At 53.0% G+C, this 24,571-nt stretch overlaps 21 non-coding genes and 15 pseudogenes across 21 annotated transcripts; all 36 read right to left on the bottom strand.

The window, feature by feature from the left end:
- Positions 1-253: 253 nt before the first annotated feature.
- On the bottom strand, positions 254-372 carry LOC135591802 (5S ribosomal RNA). Its single transcript, XR_010478610.1, has one exon. It is a non-coding gene; the product is annotated as a 5S ribosomal RNA (ribosomal RNA).
- Positions 373-916: 544 nt separating this feature from the next.
- On the bottom strand, positions 917-1,026 carry LOC135591739 (5S ribosomal RNA; annotated as a pseudogene).
- Positions 1,027-1,570: 544 nt separating this feature from the next.
- Positions 1,571-1,689, bottom strand: LOC135590517 (5S ribosomal RNA). The gene has a single exon (XR_010477924.1). It is a non-coding gene; the product is annotated as a 5S ribosomal RNA (ribosomal RNA).
- A 544-nt stretch (positions 1,690-2,233) lies between these two features.
- LOC135591459 (5S ribosomal RNA) lies at positions 2,234-2,344 on the bottom strand (annotated as a pseudogene).
- A 544-nt stretch (positions 2,345-2,888) lies between these two features.
- LOC135589941 (5S ribosomal RNA) lies at positions 2,889-3,007 on the bottom strand. Its single transcript, XR_010477348.1, has one exon. It is a non-coding gene; the product is annotated as a 5S ribosomal RNA (ribosomal RNA).
- A 544-nt stretch (positions 3,008-3,551) lies between these two features.
- On the bottom strand, positions 3,552-3,670 carry LOC135589939 (5S ribosomal RNA). Its single transcript, XR_010477346.1, has one exon. It is a non-coding gene; the product is annotated as a 5S ribosomal RNA (ribosomal RNA).
- A 544-nt stretch (positions 3,671-4,214) lies between these two features.
- LOC135591726 (5S ribosomal RNA) lies at positions 4,215-4,324 on the bottom strand (annotated as a pseudogene).
- Positions 4,325-4,868: 544 nt separating this feature from the next.
- LOC135590702 (5S ribosomal RNA) lies at positions 4,869-4,987 on the bottom strand. The gene has a single exon (XR_010478109.1). It is a non-coding gene; the product is annotated as a 5S ribosomal RNA (ribosomal RNA).
- Positions 4,988-5,531: 544 nt separating this feature from the next.
- On the bottom strand, positions 5,532-5,650 carry LOC135590634 (5S ribosomal RNA). Its single transcript, XR_010478041.1, has one exon. It is a non-coding gene; the product is annotated as a 5S ribosomal RNA (ribosomal RNA).
- A 544-nt stretch (positions 5,651-6,194) lies between these two features.
- Positions 6,195-6,313, bottom strand: LOC135590239 (5S ribosomal RNA). The gene has a single exon (XR_010477646.1). It is a non-coding gene; the product is annotated as a 5S ribosomal RNA (ribosomal RNA).
- A 544-nt stretch (positions 6,314-6,857) lies between these two features.
- Positions 6,858-6,968, bottom strand: LOC135591457 (5S ribosomal RNA; annotated as a pseudogene).
- A 544-nt stretch (positions 6,969-7,512) lies between these two features.
- Positions 7,513-7,631, bottom strand: LOC135590065 (5S ribosomal RNA). Its single transcript, XR_010477471.1, has one exon. It is a non-coding gene; the product is annotated as a 5S ribosomal RNA (ribosomal RNA).
- Positions 7,632-8,175: 544 nt separating this feature from the next.
- On the bottom strand, positions 8,176-8,285 carry LOC135591730 (5S ribosomal RNA; annotated as a pseudogene).
- A 544-nt stretch (positions 8,286-8,829) lies between these two features.
- On the bottom strand, positions 8,830-8,948 carry LOC135589605 (5S ribosomal RNA). Its single transcript, XR_010477011.1, has one exon. It is a non-coding gene; the product is annotated as a 5S ribosomal RNA (ribosomal RNA).
- A 544-nt stretch (positions 8,949-9,492) lies between these two features.
- On the bottom strand, positions 9,493-9,611 carry LOC135590305 (5S ribosomal RNA). The gene has a single exon (XR_010477712.1). It is a non-coding gene; the product is annotated as a 5S ribosomal RNA (ribosomal RNA).
- A 544-nt stretch (positions 9,612-10,155) lies between these two features.
- On the bottom strand, positions 10,156-10,266 carry LOC135591456 (5S ribosomal RNA; annotated as a pseudogene).
- Positions 10,267-10,810: 544 nt separating this feature from the next.
- Positions 10,811-10,929, bottom strand: LOC135589819 (5S ribosomal RNA). The gene has a single exon (XR_010477226.1). It is a non-coding gene; the product is annotated as a 5S ribosomal RNA (ribosomal RNA).
- Positions 10,930-11,473: 544 nt separating this feature from the next.
- On the bottom strand, positions 11,474-11,583 carry LOC135591738 (5S ribosomal RNA; annotated as a pseudogene).
- A 544-nt stretch (positions 11,584-12,127) lies between these two features.
- LOC135589817 (5S ribosomal RNA) lies at positions 12,128-12,246 on the bottom strand. Its single transcript, XR_010477224.1, has one exon. It is a non-coding gene; the product is annotated as a 5S ribosomal RNA (ribosomal RNA).
- A 544-nt stretch (positions 12,247-12,790) lies between these two features.
- Positions 12,791-12,900, bottom strand: LOC135591737 (5S ribosomal RNA; annotated as a pseudogene).
- A 544-nt stretch (positions 12,901-13,444) lies between these two features.
- LOC135590238 (5S ribosomal RNA) lies at positions 13,445-13,563 on the bottom strand. The gene has a single exon (XR_010477645.1). It is a non-coding gene; the product is annotated as a 5S ribosomal RNA (ribosomal RNA).
- Positions 13,564-14,107: 544 nt separating this feature from the next.
- Positions 14,108-14,218, bottom strand: LOC135591455 (5S ribosomal RNA; annotated as a pseudogene).
- Positions 14,219-14,762: 544 nt separating this feature from the next.
- Positions 14,763-14,881, bottom strand: LOC135590304 (5S ribosomal RNA). Its single transcript, XR_010477711.1, has one exon. It is a non-coding gene; the product is annotated as a 5S ribosomal RNA (ribosomal RNA).
- Positions 14,882-15,425: 544 nt separating this feature from the next.
- LOC135591790 (5S ribosomal RNA) lies at positions 15,426-15,544 on the bottom strand. The gene has a single exon (XR_010478608.1). It is a non-coding gene; the product is annotated as a 5S ribosomal RNA (ribosomal RNA).
- A 544-nt stretch (positions 15,545-16,088) lies between these two features.
- On the bottom strand, positions 16,089-16,198 carry LOC135591780 (5S ribosomal RNA; annotated as a pseudogene).
- Positions 16,199-16,741: 543 nt separating this feature from the next.
- LOC135590303 (5S ribosomal RNA) lies at positions 16,742-16,860 on the bottom strand. Its single transcript, XR_010477710.1, has one exon. It is a non-coding gene; the product is annotated as a 5S ribosomal RNA (ribosomal RNA).
- Positions 16,861-17,404: 544 nt separating this feature from the next.
- On the bottom strand, positions 17,405-17,515 carry LOC135591454 (5S ribosomal RNA; annotated as a pseudogene).
- Positions 17,516-18,059: 544 nt separating this feature from the next.
- On the bottom strand, positions 18,060-18,178 carry LOC135589816 (5S ribosomal RNA). The gene has a single exon (XR_010477222.1). It is a non-coding gene; the product is annotated as a 5S ribosomal RNA (ribosomal RNA).
- Positions 18,179-18,722: 544 nt separating this feature from the next.
- LOC135591779 (5S ribosomal RNA) lies at positions 18,723-18,832 on the bottom strand (annotated as a pseudogene).
- A 544-nt stretch (positions 18,833-19,376) lies between these two features.
- LOC135590302 (5S ribosomal RNA) lies at positions 19,377-19,495 on the bottom strand. Its single transcript, XR_010477709.1, has one exon. It is a non-coding gene; the product is annotated as a 5S ribosomal RNA (ribosomal RNA).
- Positions 19,496-20,039: 544 nt separating this feature from the next.
- Positions 20,040-20,150, bottom strand: LOC135591452 (5S ribosomal RNA; annotated as a pseudogene).
- Positions 20,151-20,694: 544 nt separating this feature from the next.
- Positions 20,695-20,813, bottom strand: LOC135589815 (5S ribosomal RNA). Its single transcript, XR_010477221.1, has one exon. It is a non-coding gene; the product is annotated as a 5S ribosomal RNA (ribosomal RNA).
- Positions 20,814-21,357: 544 nt separating this feature from the next.
- Positions 21,358-21,467, bottom strand: LOC135591736 (5S ribosomal RNA; annotated as a pseudogene).
- A 544-nt stretch (positions 21,468-22,011) lies between these two features.
- LOC135590475 (5S ribosomal RNA) lies at positions 22,012-22,130 on the bottom strand. The gene has a single exon (XR_010477882.1). It is a non-coding gene; the product is annotated as a 5S ribosomal RNA (ribosomal RNA).
- A 544-nt stretch (positions 22,131-22,674) lies between these two features.
- LOC135589933 (5S ribosomal RNA) lies at positions 22,675-22,793 on the bottom strand. Its single transcript, XR_010477339.1, has one exon. It is a non-coding gene; the product is annotated as a 5S ribosomal RNA (ribosomal RNA).
- A 544-nt stretch (positions 22,794-23,337) lies between these two features.
- LOC135591186 (5S ribosomal RNA) lies at positions 23,338-23,448 on the bottom strand (annotated as a pseudogene).
- Positions 23,449-24,571: the final 1,123 nt, after the last annotated feature.

Here is a 24,571-nt window from a genome sequence, read left to right as displayed (position 1 = left end):
GGTCGACGGGAGAGGTTTTGGCCGCTCGGGGCGCAAAAAGTAGTGCAACACGAGGACTTCCCAGGGGGTCACCCATCCTAGAACCATGTCTGGTCATTGTATGTTTTATGAAGAAATTTTTAGATGATGATTTCATTATTCTCCTGCTATATATATGTTAATGACATATTTATTGTTGGCCATAATGCTGGAAAAATTGAAAAGCTTAAAAGAGAGTTTTAAGTAAGTCTTTTGGCCGCTCGTGGCGCAAAAAGGAGTGCAACACGAGGACTTCCCAGGGGGTCACCCATCCTAGTACTACTCTCGCCCAAGCAGGCTTAACTTCGGAGTTCTGATGGGATCCGGTGCTTTAGTGCTGGTATGATCGCACTCATTTTGTGTGCGTCGTCCCTCGCCTTTGTGCACGTCGCGGACGGCGCATCGACGACCGGAGCCCCGAAACCTCTCGAACGATCTCGGAATCGCCATTGTCGGATCCCTCCGATGCCCACGAGGCCGACCGCGTACCGGACACGGCAAGCGCGCGCCGAAACCATCGGGACTTTCTCGAACGAACTCGGAATCGCTATTGCGGCCCCATTCCGGAAAGCTCTCTCCGAGCCCCACGAGACTGACTGCGTAGCGGTCGAAGCAAATTCCGAGGCCCAAAACCATCGCCTCGGAGGTCGACGGGAGAGGTTTTGGCCGCTCGGGGCGCAAAAAGGAGTGCAACACGAGGACTTCCCAGGGGGTCACCCATCCTAGAACCATGTCTGGTCATTGTATGTTTTATGAAGAAATTTTTAGATGATAATTTCATTATTCTCCTGCTATATATATGTTAATGACATATTTATTGTTGGCCAGAATGCTAGAAAAATTGAAAAGCTTAAAAGAGAGTTTTAAGTAAGTCTTTTGGCCGCTCGGGGCCCAAAAAGGAGTGCAACACGAGGACTTCCCAGGGGGTCACCCATCCTAGTACTACTCTCGCCCAAGCACGCTTAACTTCGGAGTTTGATGGGATCCGGTGCTGGTATGATCGCACTCGTTTTTTGTGCGTCATCCCTCGCCTTTGTGCACGTCGCGGACGGCGCATCGACGACCGGAGCCCCGAAACCTCTCGAACGATCTCGGAATCGCCATTGTCGGATCCCTCCGATGCCCACGAGGCCGACCGCGTACCGGACACGGCAAGCGCGCGCCGAAACCATCGGGACTTTCTCGAACGAACTCGGAATCGCTATTGCGGCCCCATTCCGGAAAGCTCTCTCCGAGCCCCACGAGACTGACTGCGTAGCGGTCACGGCAAATTCCGAGGCCCAAAACCATCGCCTCGGAGGTCGACGGGAGAGGTTTTGGCCGCTCAGGGCGCAAAAAGTAGTGCAACACGAGGACTTCCCAGGGGGTCACCCATCCTAGAACCATGTCTGGTCATTGTATGTTTTATGAAGAAATTTTTAGATGATGATTTCATTATTCTCCTGCTATATATATTTTAATGACATATTTATTGTTGGCCATAATGCTGGAAAAATTGAAAAGCTTAAAAGAGAGTTTTAAGTAAGTCTTTTGGCCGCTCGGGGCGCAAAAAGGAGTGCGACACGAGGACATCCCAGGGGGTCACCCATCCTAGTACTACTCTCGCACAAGCACGATTAACTTCGGAGTTCTGATGGGATCCGATGCTTTAGTGCTGGTATGATCGCACTCGTTTTGTGTGCGTCGTCCCTCGCCTTTGTGCACGTCGCGGACGGCGCATCGACGACCGGAGCCCCGAAACCTCTCGAACGATCTCGGAATCGCCATTGTCGGATCCCTCCGATGCCCACGAGGCCGACCGCGTACCGGTCACGGCAAGCGCGCGCCGAAACCATCAGGACTTTCTCGAACGAACTCGGAATCGCTATTGCGGCCCCATTCCGGAAAGCTCTCTCCGAGCCCCACGAGACTGACTGCGTAGCGGTCACGGCAAATTCCGAGGCCCAAAACCATCGCCTCGGAGGTCGACGGGAGAGGTTTTGGCCGCTCGGGGCGCAAAAAGTAGTGCAACACGAGGACTTCCCAGGGGGTCACCCATCCTAGAACCATGTCTGGTCATTGTATGTTTTATGAAGAAATTTTTAGATGATGATTTCATTATTCTCCTGCTATATATATGTTAATGACATATTTATTGTTGGCCAGAATGCTAGAAAAATTGAAAAGCTTAAAAGAGAGTTTTAAGTAAGTCTTTTGGCCGCTCGGGGCCCAAAAAGGAGTGCAACACGAGGACTTCCCAGGGGGTCACCCATCCTAGTACTACTCTCGCCCAAGCACGCTTAACTTCGGAGTTCTGATGGGATCCGATGCTGGTATGATCGCACTCGTTTTTTTTGCGTCGTCCCTCGCCTTTGTGCACGTCGCGGACGGCGCATCGACGACCGGAGCCCCGAAACCTCTCAAACGATCTCGGAATCGCCATTGTCGGATCCCTCCGATGCCCACGAGGCCGACCGCGTACCGGACACGGCAAGCGCGCGCCGAAACCATCGGGACTTTCTCGAACGAACTCGGAATCGCTATTGCGGCCCCATTCCGGATAGCTCTCTCCGAGCCCCACGAGACTGACTGCGTAGCGGTCACGGCAAATTCCGAGGCCCAAAACCATCGCCTCGGAGGTCGACGGGAGAGGTTTTGGCCGCTCGGGGCGCAAAAAGTAGTGCAACACGAGGACTTCCCAGGGGGTCACCCATCCTAGAACCATGTCTGGTCATTGTATGTTTTATGAAGAAATTTTTAGATGATGATTTCATTATTCTCCTGCTATATATATGTTAATGACATATTTATTGTTGGCCATAATGCTGGAAAAATTGAAAAGCTTAAAAGAGAGTTTTAAGTAAGTCTTTTGGCCGCTCGTGGCGCAAAAAGGAGTGCAACAAGAGGACTTCCCAAGGGGTCACCCATCCTAGTACTACTCTCGCCCAAGCAGGCTTAACTTCGGAGTTCTGATGGGATCCGGTGCTTTAGTGCTGGTATGATCGCACTCGTTTTATGTGCGTCGTCCCTCGCCTTTGTGCACGTCGCGGACGGCGCATCGACGACCGGAGCCCCGAAACCTCTCGAACGATCTCGGAATCGCCATTGTCGGATCCCTCCGATGCCCACGAGGCCGACCGCGTACCGGACACGGCAAGCGCGCGCCGAAACCATCGGGACTTTCTCGAACGAACTCGGAATCGCTATTGCGGCCCCATTCCGGAAAGCTCTCTCCGAGCCCCACGAGACTAACTGCGTAGCGGTCACGGCAAATTCCGAGGCCCAAAACCATCGCCTCGGAGGTCGACGGGAGAGGTTTTGGCCGCTCGGGGCGCAAAAAGTAGTGCAACACGAGGACTTCCCAGGGGGTCACCCATCCTAGAACCATGTCTGGTCATTGTATGTTTTATGAAGAAATTTTTAGATGATGATTTCATTATTCTCCTGCTATATATATGTTAATGACATATTTATTGTTGGCCATAATGCTGGAAAAATTGAAAAGCTTAAAAGAGAGTTTTAAGTAAGTCTTTTGGCCGCTCGTGGCGCAAAAAGGAGTGCAACAAGAGGACTTCCCAAGGGGTCACCCATCCTAGTACTACTCTCGCCCAAGCAGGCTTAACTTCGGAGTTCTGATGGGATCCGGTGCTTTAGTGCTGGTATGATCGCACTCGTTTTATGTGCGTCGTCCCTCGCCTTTGTGCACGTCGCGGACGGCGCATCGACGACCGGAGCCCCGAAACCTCTCGAACGATCTCGGAATCGCCATTGTCGGATCCCTCCGATGCCCACGAGGCCGACCGCGTACCGGACACGGCAAGCGCGCGCCGAAACCATCGGGACTTTCTCGAACGAACTCGGAATCGCTATTGCGGCCCCATTCCGGAAAGCTCTCTCCGAGCCCCACGAGACTGACTGCGTAGCGGTCACAGCAAATTCCGAGGCCCAAAACCATCGCCTCGGAGGTCGACGGGAGAGGTTTTGGCCGCTCGGGGCGCAAAAAGGAGTGCAACACGAGGACTTCCCAGGGGGTCACCCATCCTAGAACCATGTCTGGTCATTGTATGTTTTATGAAGAAATTTTTAGATGATAATTTCATTATTCTCCTGCTATATATATGTTAATGACATATTTATTGTTGGCCAGAATGCTAGAAAAATTGAAAAGCTTAAAAGAGAGTTTTAAGTAAGTCTTTTGGCCGCTCGGGGCCCAAAAAGGAGTGCAACACGAGGACTTCCCAGGTGGTCACCCATCCTAGTACTACTCTCGCCCAAGCACGCTTAACTTCGGAGTTTGATGGGATCCGGTGCTGGTATGATCGCACTCGTTTTTTGTGCGTCATCCCTCGCCTTTGTGCACGTCGCGGACGGCGCATCGACGACCGGAGCCCCGAAACCTCTCGAACGATCTCGGAATCGCCATTGTCGGATCCCTCCGATGCCCACGAGGCCGACCGCGTACCGGACACGGCAAGCGCGCGCCGAAACCATCGGGACTTTCTCGAACGAACTCGGAATCGCTATTGCGGCCCCATTCCGGAAAGCTCTCTCCGAGCCCCACGAGACTAACTGCGTAGCGGTCACGGCAAATTCCGAGGCCCAAAACCATCGCCTCGGAGGTCGACGGGAGAGGTTTTGGCCGCTCGGGGCGCAAAAAGTAGTGCAACACGAGGACTTCCCAGGGGGTCACCCATCCTAGAACCATGTCTGGTCATTGTATGTTTTATGAAGAAATTTTTAGATGATGATTTCATTATTCTCCTGCTATATATATGTTAATGACAAATTTATTGTTGGCCATAATGCTGGAAAAATTGAAAAGCTTAAAAGAGAGTTTTAAGTAAGTCTTTTGGCCGCTCGGGGCGCAAAAAGGAGTGCGACACGAGGACATCCCAGGGGGTCACCCATCCTAGTACTACTCTCGCACAAGCAAGCTTAACTTCGGAGTTCTGATGGGATCCGGTGCTTTAGTGCTGGTATGATCGCACTGGTTTTGTGTGCGTCGTCCCTCGCCTTTGTGCACGTCGCGGACGGCGCATCGACGACCGGAGCCCCGAAACCTCTCGAACGATCTCGGAATCGCCATTGTCGGATCCCTCCGATGCCCACGAGGCCGACCGCGTACCGGACACGGCAAGCGCGCGCCGAAACCATCGGGACTTTCTCGAACGAACTCGGAATCGCTATTGCGGCCCCATTCCGGAAAGCTCTCTCCGAGCCCCACGAGACTGACGGCGTAGCGGTCACAGCAAATTCCGAGGCCCAAAACCATCGCCTCGGAGGTCGACGGGAGAGGTTTTGGCCGCTCGGGGCGCAAAAAGTAGTGCAACACGAGGACTTCCCAGGGGGTCACCCATCCTAGAACCATGTCTGGTCATTGTATGTTTTATGAAGAAATTTTTAGATGATGATTTCATTATTCTCCTGCTATATATATGTTAATGACATATTTATTGTTGGCCATAATGCTGGAAAAATTGAAAAGCTTAAAAGAGAGTTTTAAGTAAGTCTTTTGGCCGCTCGGGGCGCAAAAAGGAGTGCGACACGAGGACATCCCAGGGGGTCACCCATCCTAGTACTACTCTCGAACAAGCACGCTTAACTTCGGAGTTCTGATGGGATCCGGTGCTTTAGTGCTGGTATGATCGCACTGGTTTTGTGTGCGTCGTCCCTCGCCTTTGTGCACGTCGCGGACGGCGCATCGACGAACGGAGCCCCGAAACCTCTCGAACGATCTCGGAATCGCCATTGTCGGATCCCTCCGATGCCCACGAGGCCGACCGCGTACCGGACACGGCAAGCGCGCGCCGAAACCATCGGGACTTTCTCGAACGAACTCGGAATCGCTATTGCGGCCCCATTCCGGAAAGCTCTCTCCGAGCCCCACGAGACTGACGGCGTAGCGGTCACAGCAAATTCCGAGGCCCAAAACCATCGCCTCGGAGGTCGACGGGAGAGGTTTTGGCCGCTCGGGGCGCAAAAAGTAGTGCAACACGAGGACTTCCCAGGGGGTCACCCATCCTAGAACCATGTCTGGTCATTGTATGTTTTATGAAGAAATTTTTAGATGATGATTTCATTATTCTCCTGCTATATATATGTTAATGACATATTTATTGTTGGCCATAATGCTGGAAAAATTGAAAAGCTTAAAAGAGAGTTTTAAGTAAGTCTTTTGGCCGCTCGGGGCGCAAAAAGGAGTGCGACACGAGGACATCCCAGGGGGTCACCCATCCTAGTACTACTCTCGAACAAGCACGCTTAACTTCGGAGTTCTGATGGGATCCGGTGCTTTAGTGCTGGTATGATCGCACTCGTTTTGTGTGCGTCGTCCCTCGCCTTTGTGCACGTCGCGGACGGCGCATCGACGACCGGAGCCCCGAAACCTCTCGAACGATCTCGGAATCGCCATTGTCGGATCCCTCCGATGCCCAAGAGGCCGACCGCGTACCGGACACGGCAAGCGCGCGCCGAAACCATCAGGACTTTCTCGAACGAACTCGGAATCGCTATTGCGGCCCCATTCCGGAAAGCTCTCTCCGAGCCCCACGAGACTGACTGCGTAGCGGTCACGGCAAATTCCGAGGCCCAAAACCATCGCCTCGGAGGTCGACGGGAGAGGTTTTGGCCGCTCGGGGCGCAAAAAGTAGTGCAACACGAGGACTTCCCAGGGGGTCACCCATCCTAGAACCATGTCTGGTCATTGTATGTTTTATGAAGAAATTTTTAGATGATGATTTCATTATTCTCCTGCTATATATATGTTAATGACATATTTATTGTTGGCCAGAATGCTAGAAAAATTGAAAAGCTTAAAAGAGAGTTTTAAGTAAGTCTTTTGGCCGCTCGGGGCCCAAAAAGGAGTGCAACACGAGGACTTCCCAGGGGGTCACCCATCCTAGTACTACTCTCGCCCAAGCACGCTTAACTTCGGAGTTCTGATGGGATCCGATGCTGGTATGATCGCACTCATTTTTTTTGCGTCGTCCCTCGCCTTTGTGCACGTCGCGGACGGCGCATCGACGACCGGAGCCCCGAAACCTCTCAAACGATCTCGGAATCGCCATTGTCGGATCCCTCCGATGCCCACGAGGCCGACCGCGTACCGGACACGGCAAGCGCGCGCCGAAACCATCGGGACTTTCTCGAACGAACTCGGAATCGCTATTGCGGCCCCATTCCGGATAGCTCTCTCCGAGCCCCACGAGACTGACTGCGTAGCGGTCACGGCAAATTCCGAGGCCCAAAACCATCGCCTCGGAGGTCGACGGGAGAGGTTTTGGCCGCTCGGGGCGCAAAAAGTAGTGCAACACGAGGACTTCCCAGGGGGTCACCCATCCTAGAACCATGTCTGGTCATTGTATGTTTTATGAAGAAATTTTTAGATGATGATTTCATTATTCTCCTGCTATATATATGTTAATGACATATTTATTGTTGGCCATAATGCTGGAAAAATTGAAAAGCTTAAAAGAGAGTTTTAAGTAAGTCTTTTGGCCGCTCGTGGCGCAAAAAGGAGTGCAACAAGAGGACTTCCCAGGGGGTCACCCATCCTAGTACTACTCTCGCCCATGCAGGCTTAACTTCGGAGTTCTGATGGGATCCGGTGCTTTAGTGCTGGTATGATCGCACTCGTTTTGTGTGCGTCGTCCCTCGCCTTTGTGCACGTCGCGGACGGCGCATCGACGACCGGAGCCCCGAAACCTCTCGAACGATCTCGGAATCGCCATTGTCGGATCCCTCCGATGCCCACGAGGCCGACCGCGTACCGGACACGGCAAGCGCGCGCCGAAACCATCGGGACTTTCTCGAACGAACTCGGAATCGCTATTGCGGCCCCATTCCGGAAAGCTCTCTCCGAGCCCCACGAGACTGACTGCGTAGCGGTCACAGCAAATTCCGAGGCCCAAAACCATCGCCTCGGAGGTCGACGGGAGAGGTTTTGGCCGCTCGGGGCGCAAAAAGGAGTGCAACACGAGGACTTCCCAGGGGGTCACCCATCCTAGAACCATGTCTGGTCATTGTATGTTTTATGAAGAAATTTTTAGATGATAATTTCATTATTCTCCTGCTATATATATGTTAATGACATATTTATTGTAGGCCAGAATGCTAGAAAAATTGAAAAGCTTAAAAGAGAGTTTTAAGTAAGTCTTTTGGCCGCTCGGGGCCCAAAAAGGAGTGCAACACGAGGACTTCCCAGGGGGTCACCCATCCTAGTACTACTCTCGCCCAAGCTCGCTTAACTTCGGAGTTTGATGGGATCCGGTGCTGGTATGATCGCACTCGTTTTTTGTGCGTCATCCCTCGCCTTTGTGCACGTCGCGGACGGCGCATCGACGACCGGAGCCCCGAAACCTCTCGAACGATCTCGGAATCGCCATTGTCGGATACCTCCGATGCCCATGAGGCCGACCGCGTACCGGACACGGCAAGCGCGCGCCGAAACCATCGGGACTTTCTCGAACGAACTCGGAATCGCTATTGCGGCCCCATTCCGGAAAGCTCTCTCCGAGCCCCACGAGACTGACTGCGTAGCGGTCACGGCAAATTCTGAGGCCCAAAACCATCGCCTCGGAGGTCGACGGGAGAGGTTTTGGCCGCTCGGGGCGCAAAAAGTAGTGCAACACGAGGACTTCCCAGGGGGTCACCCATCCTAGAACCATGTCTGGTCATTGTATGTTTTATGAAGAAATTTTTAGATGATGATTTCATTATTCTCCTGCTATATATATGTTAATGACAAATTTATTGTTGGCCATAATGCTGGAAAAATTGAAAAGCTTAAAAGAGAGTTTTAAGTAAGTCTTTTGGCCGCTCGGGGCGCAAAAAGGAGTGCGACACGAGGACATCCCAGGGGGTCACCCATCCTAGTACTACTCTCGCCCAAGCAAGCTTAACTTCGGAGTTCTGATGGGATCCGGTGCTTTAGTGCTGGTATGATCGCACTCGTTTTGTGTGCGTCGTCCCTCGCCTTTGTGCACGTCGCGGACGGCGCATCGACGACCGGAGCCCCGAAACCTCTCGAACGATCTCGGAATCGCCATTGTCGGATCCCTCCGATGCCCACGAGGCCGACCGCGTACCGGACACGGCAAGCGCGCGCCGAAACCATCAGGACTTTCTCGAACGAACTCGGAATCGCTATTGCGGCCCCATTCCGGAAAGCTCTCTCCGAGCCCCACGAGACTGACTGCGTAGCGGTCACGGCAAATTCCGAGGCCCAAAACCATCGCCTCGGAGGTCGACGGGAGAGGTTTTGGCCGCTCGGGGCGCAAAAAGTAGTGCAACACGAGGACTTCCCAGGGGGTCACCCATCCTAGAACCATGTCTGGTCATTGTATGTTTTATGAAGAAATTTTTAGATGATGATTTCATTATTCTCCTGCTATATATATGTTAATGACAAATTTATTGTTGGCCATAATGCTGGAAAAATTGAAAAGCTTAAAAGAGAGTTTTAAGTAAGTCTTTTGGCCGCTCGGGGCGCAAAAAGGAGTGCGACACGAGGACATCCCAGGGGGTCACCCATCCTAGTACTACTCTCGCACAAGCAAGCTTAACTTCGGAGTTCTGATGGGATCCGGTGCTTTAGTGCTGGTATGATCGCACTCGTTTTGTGTGCGTCGTCCCTCGCCTTTGTGCACGTCGCGGACGGCGCATCGACGACCGGAGCCCCGAAACCTCTCGAACGATCTCGGAATCGCCATTGTCGGATCCCTCCGATGCCCACGAGGCCGACCGCGTACCGGACACGGCAAGCGCGCGCCGAAACCATCAGGACTTTCTCGAACGAACTCGGAATCGCTATTGCGGCCCCATTCCGGAAAGCTCTCTCCGAGCCCCACGAGACTGACTGCGTAGCGGTCACGGCAAATTCCGAGGCCCAAAACCATCGCCTCGGAGGTCGACGGGAGAGGTTTTGGCCGCTCGGGGCGCAAAAAGTAGTGCAACACGAGGACTTCCCAGGGGGTCACCCATCCTAGAACCATGTCTGGTCATTGTATGTTTTTTGATGAAATTTTTAGATGATGATTTCATTATTCTCCTGCTATATATATGTTAATGACATATTTATTGTTGGCCAGAATGCTAGAAAAATTGAAAAGCTTAAAAGAGAGTTTTAAGTAAGTCTTTTGGCCGCTCGGGGCCCAAAAAGGAGTGCAACACGAGGACTTCCCAGGGGGTCACCCATCCTAGTACTACTCTCGCCCAAGCACGCTTAACTTCGGAGTTCTGATGGGATCCGATGCTGGTATGATCGCACTCGTTTTTTTTGCGTCGTCCCTCGCCTTTGTGCACGTCGCGGACGGCGCATCGACGACCGGAGCCCCGAAACCTCTCAAACGATCTCGGAATCGCCATTGTCGGATCCCTCCGATGCCCACGAGGCCGACCGCGTACCGGACACGGCAAGCGCGCGCCGAAACCATCGGGACTTTCTCGAACGAACTCGGAATCGCTATTGCGGCCCCATTCCGGATAGCTCTCTCCGAGCCCCACGAGACTGACTGCGTAGCGGTCACGGCAAATTCCGAGGCCCAAAACCATCGCCTCGGAGGTCGACGGGAGAGGTTTTGGCCGCTCGGGGCGCAAAAAGTAGTGCAACACGAGGACTTCCCAGGGGGTCACCCATCCTAGAACCATGTCTGGTCATTGTATGTTTTATGAAGAAATTTTTAGATGATGATTTCATTATTCTCCTGCTATATATATGTTAATGACATATTTATTGTTGGCCATAATGCTGGAAAAATTGAAAAGCTTAAAAGAGAGTTTTAAGTAAGTCTTTTGGCCGCTCGTGGCGCAAAAAGGAGTGCAACAAGAGGACTTCCCAGGGGGTCACCCATCCTAGTACTACTCTCGCCCAAGCAGGCTTAACTTCGGAGTTCTGATGGGATCCGGTGCTTTAGTGCTGGTATGATCGCACTCGTTTTGTGTGCGTCGTCACTCGCCTTTGTGCACGTCGCGGACGGCGCATCCACGACCGGAGCCCCGAAACCTCTCGAACGATCTCGGAATCGCCATTGTCGGATCCCTCCGATGCCCACGAGGCCGACCGCGTACCGGACACGGCAAGCGCGCGCCGAAACCATCGGGACTTTCTCGAACGAACTCGGAATCGCTATTGCGGCCCCATTCCGGAAAGCTCTCTCCGAGCCCCACGAGACTGACTGCGTAGCGGTCACAGCAAATTCCGAGGCCCAAAACCATCGCCTCGGAGGTCGACGGGAGAGGTTTTGGCCGCTCGGGGCGCAAAAAGGAGTGCAACACGAGGACTTCCCAGGGGGTCACCCATCCTAGAACCATGTCTGGTCATTGTATGTTTTATGAAGAAATTTTTAGATGATAATTTCATTATTCTCCTGCTATATATATGTTAATGACATATTTATTGTTGGCCAGAATGCTAGAAAAATTGAAAAGCTTAAAAGAGAGTTTTAAGTAAGTCTTTTGGCCGCTCGGGGCCCAAAAAGGAGTGCAACACGAGGACTTCCCAGGGGGTCACCCATCCTAGTACTACTCTCGCCCAAGCACGCTTAACTTCGGAGTTTGATGGGATCCGGTGCTGGTATGATCGCACTCGTTTTTTGTGCGTCATCCCTCGCCTCTGTGCACGTCGCGGACGGCGCATCGACGACCGGAGCCCCGAAACCTCTCGAACGATCTCGTAATCGCCATTGTCGGATCCCTCCGATGCCCACGAGGCCGACCGCGTACCGGACACGGCAAGCGCGTGCCGAAACCATCGGGACTTTCTCGAACGAACTCGGAATCGCTATTGCGGCCCCATTCCGGAAAGCTCTCTCCGAGCCCCACGAGACTGACTGCGTAGCGGTCACGGCAAATTCCGAGGCCCAAAACCATCGCCTCGGAGGTCGACGGGAGAGGTTTTGGCCGCTCGGGGCGCAAAAAGTAGTGCAACACGAGGACTTCCCAGGGGGTCACCCATCCTAGAACCATGTCTGGTCATTGTATGTTTTATGAAGAAATTTTTAGATGATGATTTCATTATTCTCCTGCTATATATATGTTAATGACATATTTATTGTTGGCCATAATGCTGGAAAAATTGAAAAGCTTAAAAGAGAGTTTTAAGTAAGTCTTTTGGCCGCTCGTGGCGCAAAAAGGAGTGCAACAAGAGGACTTCCCAGGGGGTCACCCATCCTAGTACTACTCTCGCCCAAGCAGGCTTAACTTCGGAGTTCTGATGGGATCCGGTGCTTTAGTGCTGGTATGATCGCACTCGTTTTGTGTGCGTCGTCACTCGCCTTTGTGCACGTCGCGGACGGCGCATCCACGACCGGAGCCCCGAAACCTCTCGAACGATCTCGGAATCGCCATTGTCGGATCCCTCCGATGCCCACGAGGCCGACCGCGTACCGGACACGGCAAGCGCGCGCCGAAACCATCGGGACTTTCTCGAACGAACTCGGAATCGCTATTGCGGCCCCATTCCGGAAAGCTCTCTCCGAGCCCCACGAGACTGACTGCGTAGCGGTCACAGCAAATTCCGAGGCCCAAAACCATCGCCTCGGAGGTCGACGGGAGAGGTTTTGGCCGCTCGGGGCGCAAAAAGGAGTGCAACACGAGGACTTCCCAGGGGGTCACCCATCCTAGAACCATGTCTGGTCATTGTATGTTTTATGAAGAAATTTTTAGATGATAATTTCATTATTCTCCTGCTATATATATGTTAATGACATATTTATTGTTGGCCAGAATGCTAGAAAAATTGAAAAGCTTAAAAGAGAGTTTTAAGTAAGTCTTTTGGCCGCTCGGGGCCCAAAAAGGAGTGCAACACGAGGACTTCCCAGGGGGTCACCCATCCTAGTACTACTCTCGCCCAAGCACGCTTAACTTCGGAGTTTGATGGGATCCGGTGCTGGTATGATCGCACTCGTTTTTTGTGCGTCATCCCTCGCCTCTGTGCACGTCGCGGACGGCACATCGACGACCGGAGCCCCGAAACCTCTCGAACGATCTCGTAATCGCCATTGTCGGATCCCTCCGATGCCCACGAGGCCGACCGCGTACCGGACACGGCAAGCGCGTGCCGAAACCATCGGGACTTTCTCGAACGAACTCGGAATCGCTATTGCGGCCCCATTCCGGAAAGCTCTCTCCGAGCCCCACGAGACTGACGGCGTAGCGGTCACAGCAAATTCCGAGGCCCAAAACCATCGCCTCGGAGGTCGACGGGAGAGGTTTTGGCCGCTCGGGGCGCAAAAAGTAGTGCAACACGAGGACTTCCCAGGGGGTCACCCATCCTAGAACCATGTCTGGTCATTGTATGTTTTATGAAGAAATTTTTAGATGATGATTTCATTATTCTCCTGCTATATATATGTTAATGACATATTTATTGTTGGCCATAATGCTGGAAAAATTGAAAAGCTTAAAAGAGAGTTTTAAGTAAGTCTTTTGGCCGCTCGGGGCGCAAAAAGGAGTGCGACACGAGGACATCCCAGGGGGTCACCCATCCTAGTACTACTCTCGAACAAGCACGCTTAACTTCGGAGTTCTGATGGGATCCGGTGCTTTAGTGCTGGTATGATCGCACTCGTTTTGTGTGCGTCGTCCCTCGCCTTTGTGCACGTCGCGGACGGCGCATCGACGACCGGAGCCCCGAAACCTCTCGAACGATCTCGGAATCGCCATTGTCGGATCCCTCCGATGCCCAAGAGGCCGACCGCGTACCGGACACGGCAAGCGCGCGCCGAAACCATCAGGACTTTCTCGAACGAACTCGGAATCGCTATTGCGGCCCCATTCCGGAAAGCTCTCTCCGAGCCCCACGAGACTGACTGCGTAGCGGTCACGGCAAATTCCGAGGCCCAAAACCATCGCCTCGGAGGTCGACGGGAGAGGTTTTGGCCGCTCGGGGCGCAAAAAGTAGTGCAACACGAGGACTTCCCAGGGGGTCACCCATCCTAGAACCATGTCTGGTCATTGTATGTTTTATGAAGAAATTTTTAGATGATGATTTCATTATTCTCCTGCTATATATATGTTAATGACATATTTATTGTTGGCCAGAATGCTAGAAAAATTGAAAAGCTTAAAAGAGAGTTTTAAGTAAGTCTTTTGGCCGCTCGGGGCCCAAAAAGGAGTGCAACACGAGGACTTCCCAGGGGGTCACCCATCCTAGTACTACTCTCGCCCAAGCACGCTTAACTTCGGAGTTCTGATGGGATCCGATGCTGGTATGATCGCACTCATTTTTTTTGCGTCGTCCCTCGCCTTTGTGCACGTCGCGGACGGCGCATCGACGACCGGAGCCCCGAAACCTCTCAAACGATCTCGGAATCGCCATTGTCGGATCCCTCCGATGCCCACGAGGCCGACCGCGTACCGGACACGGCAAGCGCGCGCCGAAACCATCGGGACTTTCTCGAACGAACTCGGAATCGCTATTGCGGCCCCATTCCGGAAAGCTCTCTCCGAGCCCCACGAGACTGACTGCGTAGCGGTCACGGCAAATTCCGAGGCCCAAAACCATCGCCTCGGAGGTCGACGGGAGAGGTTTTGGCCGCTCGGGGCGCAAAAAGTAGTGCAACACGAGGACTTCCCAGGGGGTCACCCATCCTAGAACCATGTCTGGTCATTGTATGTTTTATGAAGAAATTTTTAGATGATGATTTCATTATTCTCCTGCTATATATATGTTAATGACAAATTTATTGTTGGCCATAATGCTGGAAAAATTGAAAAGCTTAAAAGAGAGTTTTAAGTAAGTCTTTTGGCCGCTCGGGGCGCAAAAAGGAGTGCGACACGAGGACATCCCAGGGGGTCACCCATCCTAGTACTACTCTCGCACAAGCAAGCTTAACTTCGGAGTTCTGATGGGATCCGGTGCTTTAGTGCTGGTATGATCGCACTCGTTTTGTGTGCGTCGTCCCTCGCCTTTGTGCACGTCGCGGACGGCGCATCGACGACCGGAGCCCCGAAACCTCTCGAACGATCTCGGAATCGCCATTGTCGGATCCCTCCGATGCCCACGAGGCCGACCGCGTACCGGACACGGCAAGCGCGCGCCGAAACCATCGGGACTTTCTCGAACGAACTCGGAATCGCTATTGCGGCCCCATTCCGGAAAGCTCTCTCCGAGCCCCACGACACTGACTGCGTAGCGGTCACGGCAAATTCCGAGGCCCAAAACCATCGCCTCGGAGGTCGACGGGAGAGGTTTTGGCCGCTCGGGGCGCAAAAAGTAGTGCAACACGAGGACTTCCCAGGGGGTCACCCATCCTAGAACCATGTCTGGTCATTGTATGTTTTATGAAGAAATTTTTAGATGATGATTTCATTATTCTCCTGCTATATATATGTTAATGACATATTTATTGTTGGCCATAATGCTGGAAAAATTGAAAAGCTTAAAAGAGAGTTTTAAGTAAGTCTTTTGGCCGCTCGTGGCACAAAAAGGAGTGCAACACGAGGACTTCCCAGGGGGTCACCCATCCTAGTACTACTCTCGCCCAAGCAGGCTTAACTTCGGAGTTCTGATGGGATCCGGTGCTTTAGTGCTGGTATGATCGCACTCGTTTTGTGTGCGTCGTCCCTCGCCTTTGTGCACGTCGCGGACGGCGCATCGACGACCGGAGCCCCGAAACCTCTCGAACGATCTCGGAATCGCCATTGTCGGATCCCTCCGATGCCCACGAGGCCGACCGCGTACCGGACACGGCAAGCGCGCGCCGAAACCATCGGGACTTTCTCGAACGAACTCGGAATCGCTATTGCGGCCCCATTCCGGAAAGCTCTCTCCGAGCCCCACGAGACTGACTGCGTAGCGGTCACAGCAAATTCCGAGGCCCAAAACCATCGCCTCGGAGGTCGACGGGAGAGGTTTTGGCCGCTCGGGGCGCAAAAAGGAGTGCAACACGAGGACTTCCCAGGGGGTCACCCATCCTAGAACCATGTCTGGTCATTGTATGTTTTATGAAGAAATTTTTAGATGATAATTTCATTATTCTCCTGCTATATATATGTTAATGACATATTTATTGTTGGCCAGAATGCTAGAAAAATTGAAAAGCTTAAAAGAGAGTTTTAAGTAAGTCTTTTGGCCGCTCGGGGCCCAAAAAGGAGTGCAACACGAGGACTTCCCAGGGGGTCACCCATCCTAGTACTACTCTCGCCCAAGCACGCTTAACTTCGGAGTTTGATGGGATCCAATGCTGGTATGATCGCACTCATTTTTGTGCGTCATCCCTCGCCTTTGTGCACGTCGCGGACGGCGCATCGACGACCGGAGCCCCGAAACCTCTCGAACGATCTCGGAATCGCCATTGTCGGATCCCTCCGATGCCCACGAGGCCGACCGCGTACCGGACACGGCAAGCGCGCGCCGAAACCATCGGGACTTTCTCGAACGAACTCGGAATCGCTATTGCGGCCCCATTCCGGAAAGCTCTCTCCGAGCCCCACGAGACTGACTGCGTAGCGGTCACGGCAAATTCCGAGGCCCAAAACCATCGCCTCGGAGGTCGACGGGAGAGGTTTTGGCCGCTCGGGGCGCAAAAAGTAGTGCAACACGAGGACTTCCCAGGGGGTCACCCATCCTAGAACCATGTCTGGTCATTGTATGTTTTATGAAGAAATTTTTAGATGATGATTTCATTATTCTCCTGCTATATATATGTTAATGACAAATTTATTGTTGGCCATAATGCTGGAAAAATTGAAAAGCTTAAAAGAGAGTTTTAAGTAAGTCTTTTGGCCGCTCGGGGCGCAAAAAGGAGTGCGACACGAGGACATCCCAGGGGGTCACCCATCCTAGTACTACTCTCGCACAAGCAAGCTTAACTTCGGAGTTCTGATGGGATCCGGTGCTTTAGTGCTGGTATGATCGCACTCGTTTTGTGTGCGTCGTCCCTCGCCTTTGTGCACGTCGCGGACGGCGCATCGACGACCGGAGCCCCGAAACCTCTCGAACGATCTCGGAATCGCCATTGTCGGATCCCTCCGATGCCCACGAGGCCGACCGCGTACCGGACACGGCAAGCGCGCGCCGAAACCATCGGGACTTTCTCGAACGAACTCGGAATCGCTATTGCGGCCCCATTCCGGAAAGCTCTCTCCGAGCCCCACGAGACTGACTGCGTAGCGGTCACGGCAAATTCCGAGGCCCAAAACCATCGCCTCGGAGGTCGACGGGAGAGGTTTTGGCCGCTCGGGGCGCAAAAAGTAGTGCAACACGAGGACTTCCCAGGGGGTCACCCATCCTAGAACCATGTCTGGTCATTGTATGTTTTATGAAGAAATTTTTAGATGATGATTTCATTATTCTCCTGCTATATATATGTTAATGACATATTTATTGTTGGCCAGAATGCTAGAAAAATTGAAAAGCTTAAAAGAGAGTTTTAAGTAAGTCTTTTGGCCGCTCGGGGCCCAAAAAGGAGTGCAACACGAGGACTTCCCAGGGGGTCACCCATCCTAGTACTACTCTCGCCCAAGCACGCTTAACTTCGGAGTTCTGATGGGATCCGATGCTGGTATGATCGCACTCGTTTTTTTTGCGTCGTCCCTCGCCTTTGTGCACGTCGCGGACGGCGCATCGACGACCGGAGCCCCGAAACCTCTCAAACGATCTCGGAATCGCCATTGTCGGATCCCTCCGATGCCCACGAGGCCGACCGCGTACCGGACACGGCAAGCGCGCGCCGAAACCATCGGGACTTTCTCGAACGAACTCGGAATCGCTATTGCGGCCCCATTCCGGATAGCTCTCTCCGAGCCCCACGAGACTGACTGCGTAGCGGTCACGGCAAATTCCGAGGCCCAAAACCATCGCCTCGGAGGTCGACGGGAGAGGTTTTGGCCGCTCGGGGCGCAAAAAGTAGTGCAACACGAGGACTTCCCAGGGGGTCACCCATCCTAGAACCATGTCTGGTCATTGTATGTTTTATGAAGAAATTTTTAGATGATGATTTCATTATTCTCCTGCTATATATATGTTAATGACATATTTATTGTTGGCCATAATGCTGGAAAAATTGAAAAGCTTAAAAGAGAGTTTTAAGTAAGTCTTTTGGCCGCTCGTGGCGCAAAAAGGAGTGCAACAAGAGGACTTCCCAGGGGGTCACCCATCCTAGTACTACTCTCGCCCAAGCAGGCTTAACTTCGGAGTTCTGATGGGATCCGGTGCTTTAGTGCTGGTATGATCGCACTCGTTTTGTGTGCGTCATCCCTCGCCTTTGTGCACGTCGCGGACGGCGCATCGACGACCGGAGCCCCGAAACCTCTCGAACGATCTCGGAATCGCCATTGTCGGATCCCTCCGATGCCCACGAGGCCGACCGCGTACCGGACACGGCAAGCGCGCGCCGAAACCATCGGGACTTTCTCGAACGAACTCGGAATCGCTATTGCGGCCCCATTCCGGAAAGCTCTCTCCGAGCCCCACGAGACTGACTGCGTAGCGGTCACAGCAAATTCCGAGGCCCAAAACCATCGCCTCGGAGGTCGACGGGAGAGGTTTTGGCCGTTCGGGGCGCAAAAAGGAGTGCAACACGAGGACTTCCCAGGGGGTCACCCATCCTAGAACCATGTCTGGTCATTGTATGTTTTATGAAGAAATTTTTAGATGATAATTTCATTATTCTCCTGCTATATATATGTTAATGACATATTTATTGTTGGCCAGAATGCTAGAAAAATTGAAAAGCTTAAAAGAGAGTTTTAAGTAAGTCTTTTGGCCGCTCGGGGCCCAAAAAGGAGTGCAACACGAGGACTTCCCAGGGGGTCACCCATCCTAGTACTACTCTCGCCCAAGCACGCTTAACTTCGGAGTTTGATGGGATCCAATGCTGGTATGATCGCACTCATTTTTTGTGCGTCATCCCTCGCCTTTGTGCACGTCGCGGACGGCGCATCGACGACCGGAGCCCCGAAACCTCTCGAACGATCTCGGAATCGCCATTGTCGGATCCCTCCGATGCCCACGAGGCCGACCGCGTACCGGACACGGCAAGCGCGCGCCGAAACCATCGGGACTTTCTCGAACGAACTCGGAATCGCTATTGCGGCCCCATTCCGGAAAGCTCTCTCCGAGCCCCACGAGACTGACTGCGTAGCGGTCACGGCAAATTCCGAGGCCCAAAACCATCGCCTCGGAGGTCGACGGGAGAGGTTTTGGCCGCTCGGGGCGCAAAAAGTAGTGCAACACGAGGACTTCCCAGGGGGTCACCCATCCTAGAACCATGTCTGGTCATTGTATGTTTTATGAAGAAATTTTTAGATGATGATTTCATTATTCTCCTGCTATATATATGTTAATGACAAATTTATTGTTGGCCATAATGCTGGAAAAATTGAAAAGCTTAAAAGAGAGTTTTAAGTAAGTCTTTTGGCCGCTCGGGGCGCAAAAAGGAGTGCGACACGAGGACATCCCAGGGGGTCACCCATCCTAGTACTACTCTCGCACAAGCAAGCTTAACTTCGGAGTTCTGATGGGATCCGGTGCTTTAGTGCTGGTATGATCGCACTCGTTTTGTGTGCGTCGTCCCTCGCCTTTGTGCACGTCGCGGACGGCGCATCGACGACCGGAGCCCCGAAACCTCTCGAACGATCTCGGAATCGCCATTGTCGGATCCCTCCGATGCCCACGAGGCCGACCGCGTACCGGACACGGCAAGCGCGCGCCGAAACCATCGGGACTTTCTCGAACGAACTCGGAATCGCTATTGCGGCCCCATTCCGGAAAGCTCTCTCCGAGCCCCACGAGACTGACTGCGTAGCGGTCACGGCAAATTCCGAGGCCCAAAACCATCGCCTCGGAGGTCGACGGGAGAGGTTTTGGCCGCTCGGGGCGCAAAAAGTAGTGCAACACGAGGACTTCCCAGGGGGTCACCCATCCTAGAACCATGTCTGGTCATTGTATGTTTTATGAAGAAATTTTTAGATGATGATTTCATTATTCTCCTGCTATATATATGTTAATGACATATTTATTGTTGGCCAGAATGCTAGAAAAATTGAAAAGCTTAAAAGAGAGTTTTAAGTAAGTCTTTTGGCCGCTCGGGGCCCAAAAAGGAGTGCAACACGAGGACTTCCCAGGGGGTCACCCATCCTAGTACTACTCTCGCCCAAGCACGCTTAACTTCGGAGTTCTGATGGGATCCGATGCTGGTATGATCGCACTCGTTTTTTTTGCGTCGTCCCTCGCCTTTGTGCACGTCGCGGACGGCGCATCGACGACCGGAGCCCCGAAACCTCTCAAACGATCTCGGAATCGCCATTGTCGGATCCCTCCGATGCCCACGAGGCCGACCGCGTACCGGACACGGCAAGCGCGCGCCGAAACCATCGGGAATTTCTCGAACGAACTCGGAATCGCTATTGCGGCCCCATTCCGGATAGCTCTCTCCGAGCCCCACGAGACTGACTGCGTAGCGGTCACGGCAAATTCCGAGGCCCAAAACCATCGCCTCGGAGGTCGACGGGAGAGGTTTTGGCCGCTCGGGGCGCAAAAAGTAGTGCAACACGAGGACTTCCCAGGGGGTCACCCATCCTAGAACCATGTCTGGTCATTGTATGTTTTATGAAGAAATTTTTAGATGATGATTTCATTATTCTCCTGCTATATATATGTTAATGACATATTTATTGTTGGCCATAATGCTGGAAAAATTGAAAAGCTTAAAAGAGAGTTTTAAGTAAGTCTTTTGGCCGCTCGTGGCGCAAAAAGGAGTGCAACAAGAGGACTTCCCAGGGGGTCACCCATCCTAGTACTACTCTCGCCCAAGCAGGCTTAACTTCGGAGTTCTGATGGGATCCGGTGCTTTAGTGCTGGTATGATCGCACTCGTTTTGTGTGCGTCGTCCCTCGCCTTTGTGCACGTCGCGGACGGCGCATCGACGACCGGAGCCCCGAAACCTCTCGAACGATCTCGGAATCGCCATTGTCGGATCCCTCCGATGCCCACGAGGCCGACCGCGTACCGGACACGGCAAGCGCGCGCCGAAACCATCGGGACTTTCTCGAACGAACTCGGAATCGCTATTGCGGCCCCATTCCGGAAAGCTCTCTCCGAGCCCCACGAGACTGACTGCGTAGCGGTCACAGCAAATTCCGAGGCCCAAAACCATCGCCTCGGAGGTCGACGGGAGAGGTTTTGGCCGCTCGGGGCGCAAAAAGGAGTGCAACACGAGGACTTCCCAGGGGGTCACCCATCCTAGAACCATGTCTGGTCATTGTATGTTTTATGAAGAAATTTTTAGATGATAATTTCATTATTCTCCTGCTATATATATGTTAATGACATATTTATTGTTGGCCAGAATGCTAGAAAAATTGAAAAGCTTAAAAGAGAGTTTTAAGTAAGTCTTTTGGCCGCTCGGGGCCCAAAAAGGAGTGCAACACGAGGACTTCCCAGGGGGTCACCCATCCTAGTACTACTCTCGCCCAAGCACGCTTAACTTCGGAGTTTGATGGGATCCGGTGCTGGTATGATCGCACTCGTTTTTTGTGCGTCATCCCTCGCCTCTGTGCACGTCGCGGACGGCGCATCGACGACCGGAGCCCCGAAACCTCTCGAACGATCTCGGAATCGCCATTGTCGGATCCCTCCGATGCCCACGAGGCCGACCGCGTACCGGACACGGCAAGCGCACGCCGAAACCATCGGGACTTTCTCGAACGAACTCGGAATCGCTATTGCGGCCCCATTCCGGAAAGCTCTCTCCGAGCCCCACGAGACTGACTGCGTAGCGGTCACGGCAAATTCCGAGGCCCAAAACCATCGCCTCGGAGGTCGACGGGAGAGGTTTTGGCCGCTCGGGGCGCAAAAAGTAGTGCAACACGAGGACTTCCCAGGGGGTCACCCATCCTAGAACCATGTCTGGTCATTGTATGTTTTATGAAGAAATTTTTAGATGATGATTTCATTATTCTCCTGCTATATATATGTTAATGACATATTTATTGTTGGCCATAATGCTGGAAAAATTGAAAAGCTTAAAAGAGAGTTTTAAGTAAGTCTTTTGGCCGCTCGGGGCGCAAAAAGGAGTGCGACACGAGGACATCCAAGGGGGTCACCCATCCTAGTACTACTCTCGCACAAGCACGCTTAACTTTGGAGTTCTGATGGGATCCGGTGCTTTAGTGCAGATATGATCGCACTCGTTTTGTGTGCGTCGTCCCTCGCCTTTGTGCACGTCGCGGACGGCGCATCGACGACCGGAGACCCGAAACCTCTCGAACGATCTCGGAATCGCCATTGTTGGATCCCTCCGATGCCCACGAGGCCGACCGCGTACCGGACACGGCAAGCGCGCGCCGAAACCATCGGGACTTTCTCGAACGAACTCGGAATCGCTATTGCGGCCCCATTCCGGATAGCTCTCTCCGAGCCCCACGAGACTGACTGCGTAGCGGTCACGGCAAATTCCGAGGCCCAAAACCATCGCCTCGGAGGTCGACGGGAGAGGTTTTGGCCGCTCGGGGCGCAAAAAGTAGTGCAACACGAGGACTTCCCAGGGGGTCACCCATCCTAGAACCATGTCTGGTCATTGTATGTTTTATGAAGAAATTTTTAGATGATGATTTCATTATTCTCCTGCTATATATATGTTAATGACATATTTATTGTTGGCCAGAATGCTAGAAAAATTGAAAAGCTTAAAAGAGAGTTTTAAGTAACTCTTTTGGCCGCTCGGGGCGCAAAAAGGAGTGCAACACTAGGACTTCCCAGGGGGTCACCCATCCTAGTACTACTCTCGCCCAAGCAGGCTTAACTTCAGAGTTCTGATGGGATCCGGTGCTTTAGTGCTGGTATGATCGCACTCGTTTTGTGTGCGTCGTCCCTCGCCTTTGTGCACGTCGCGGACGGCGCATCGACGACCGGAGCCCCGAAACCTCTCGAACGATCTCGGAATCGCCATTGTCGGATCCCTCCGATGCCCACGAGGCCGGCCGCGTACCGGACACGGCAAGCGCGCGCCGAAACCATCGGGACTTTCTCGAACGAACTCGGAATCGCTATTGCGGCCCCATTCCGGAAAGCTCTCTCCGAGCCCCACGAGACTGACTGCGTAGCGGTCACGGCAAATTCCGAGGCCCCAAACCATCGCCTCGGAGGTCGACAGGAGAGGTTTTGGCCGCTCGGGGCGCAAAAAGGAGTGCAACACGAGGACTTCCCAAGGGGTCACCCATCCTAGAACCATGTCTGGTCATTGTATGTTTTATGAAGAAAATTTTAGATGATGATTTCATTATTCTCCTGCTATATATATGTTAATGACATATTTATTGTTGGCCAGAATGCTAGAAAAATTGAAAAGCTTAAAAGAGAGTTTTAAGTAAGTCTTTTGGCCGCTCGGGGCCCAAAAAGGAGTGCAACACGAGGACTTCCCAGGGGGTCACCCATCCTAGTACTACTCTCGCCCAAGCACGCTTAACTTCGGAGTTCTGATGGGATCCGGTGCTGGTATGATCGCACTCGTTTTTTGTGCGTCGTCCCTCGCCTTTGTGCACGTCGCGGACGGCGCATCGACGACCGGAGCCCCGAAACCTCTCAAACGATCTCGGAATCGCCATTGTCGGATCCCTCCGATGCCCACGAGGCCGACCGCGTACCGGACACGGCAAGCGCGCGCCGAAACCATCGGGACTTTCTCGAACGAACTCGGAATCGCTATTGCGGCCCCATTCCGGAAAGCTCTCTCCGAGCCCCACGAGACTGACTGCGTAGCGGTCACGGCAAATTCCGAGGCCCCAAACCATCGCCTCGGAGGTCGACGGGAGAGGTTTTTGTTGAATCTCGGATTTTGATGATGAAGTCAATTGTCATTTGTTGTCTAATTTATGTGTTGAGATAAGTGTGCAGGATTAACTACGATAAGAGTAAGACAAGCAGCAGGTGTTGCGCCGGAGTCAAGATCATGATCACGTTGGGAGTTCGAGAGTTCGACGGAAGTTCGGACGGTCGTCGGAGGTTCAGCGAGGACAGATCCGAGAAGTCCAGAAGCTTGCCAAGCGAAGCTCGTCAGAACTCGCCAAGTGGATCGTCGCAAAGTCCAGGAGTATGCCGGATGTCCGCAGAAGGATCACCGAGGGTTATCGGTTGATCGACGGAAGTTGGCCGGAAACTCGCCGGAAGAAGCGATTGACGCATCGGAGCAAAGCTGCAGAAGTTGTCTTAGAGTTAATCGTAGTTAGCATGATGATTAAGCATGAAAATGGGAGGTGATCCCATTAGCTTAATCTTGGGGCAATTGGGCCCCTGAAAAGATTCAAAGTGGGCCGAATGGAGTGAACCATTCAGACCCTGATTGCACCAGGAGGTGCAACCGCCCCAGCCAGGAGGTGCAACCGCCTGGGCTGTGGGGTTGGGAGGTGCAACCGCCCCAGCCAGGAGGTGCAACCGCCAGGGCTGCGAGGCTGGGAGGTGCAACCGCCCCAGCCGAGAGGTGCAACCGCCCAGAGCTCAGTCTACGAGCTAGACTGGGCGGTGCAACCTCCTCTGCCAAGAGGTAGCACCGCCAGAGCTCAAGTTTCGAGCTCTGCCAGGCGATGCAACCACCAAGCTCAGTCTTCGAGCTCTGGCAGAGAGGTGCATCAGCCT

The sequence above is a fragment of the Musa acuminata genome, chromosome BXJ1-8 (genome assembly GCF_036884655.1).
Source record: "Musa acuminata AAA Group cultivar baxijiao chromosome BXJ1-8, Cavendish_Baxijiao_AAA, whole genome shotgun sequence".
Lineage (NCBI taxonomy): Eukaryota > Viridiplantae > Streptophyta > Magnoliopsida > Zingiberales > Musaceae > Musa > Musa acuminata.
The sequence above is the reverse complement of the archived record's forward strand: the minus strand, read 5'-3'. Positions and strand labels throughout refer to the sequence as shown.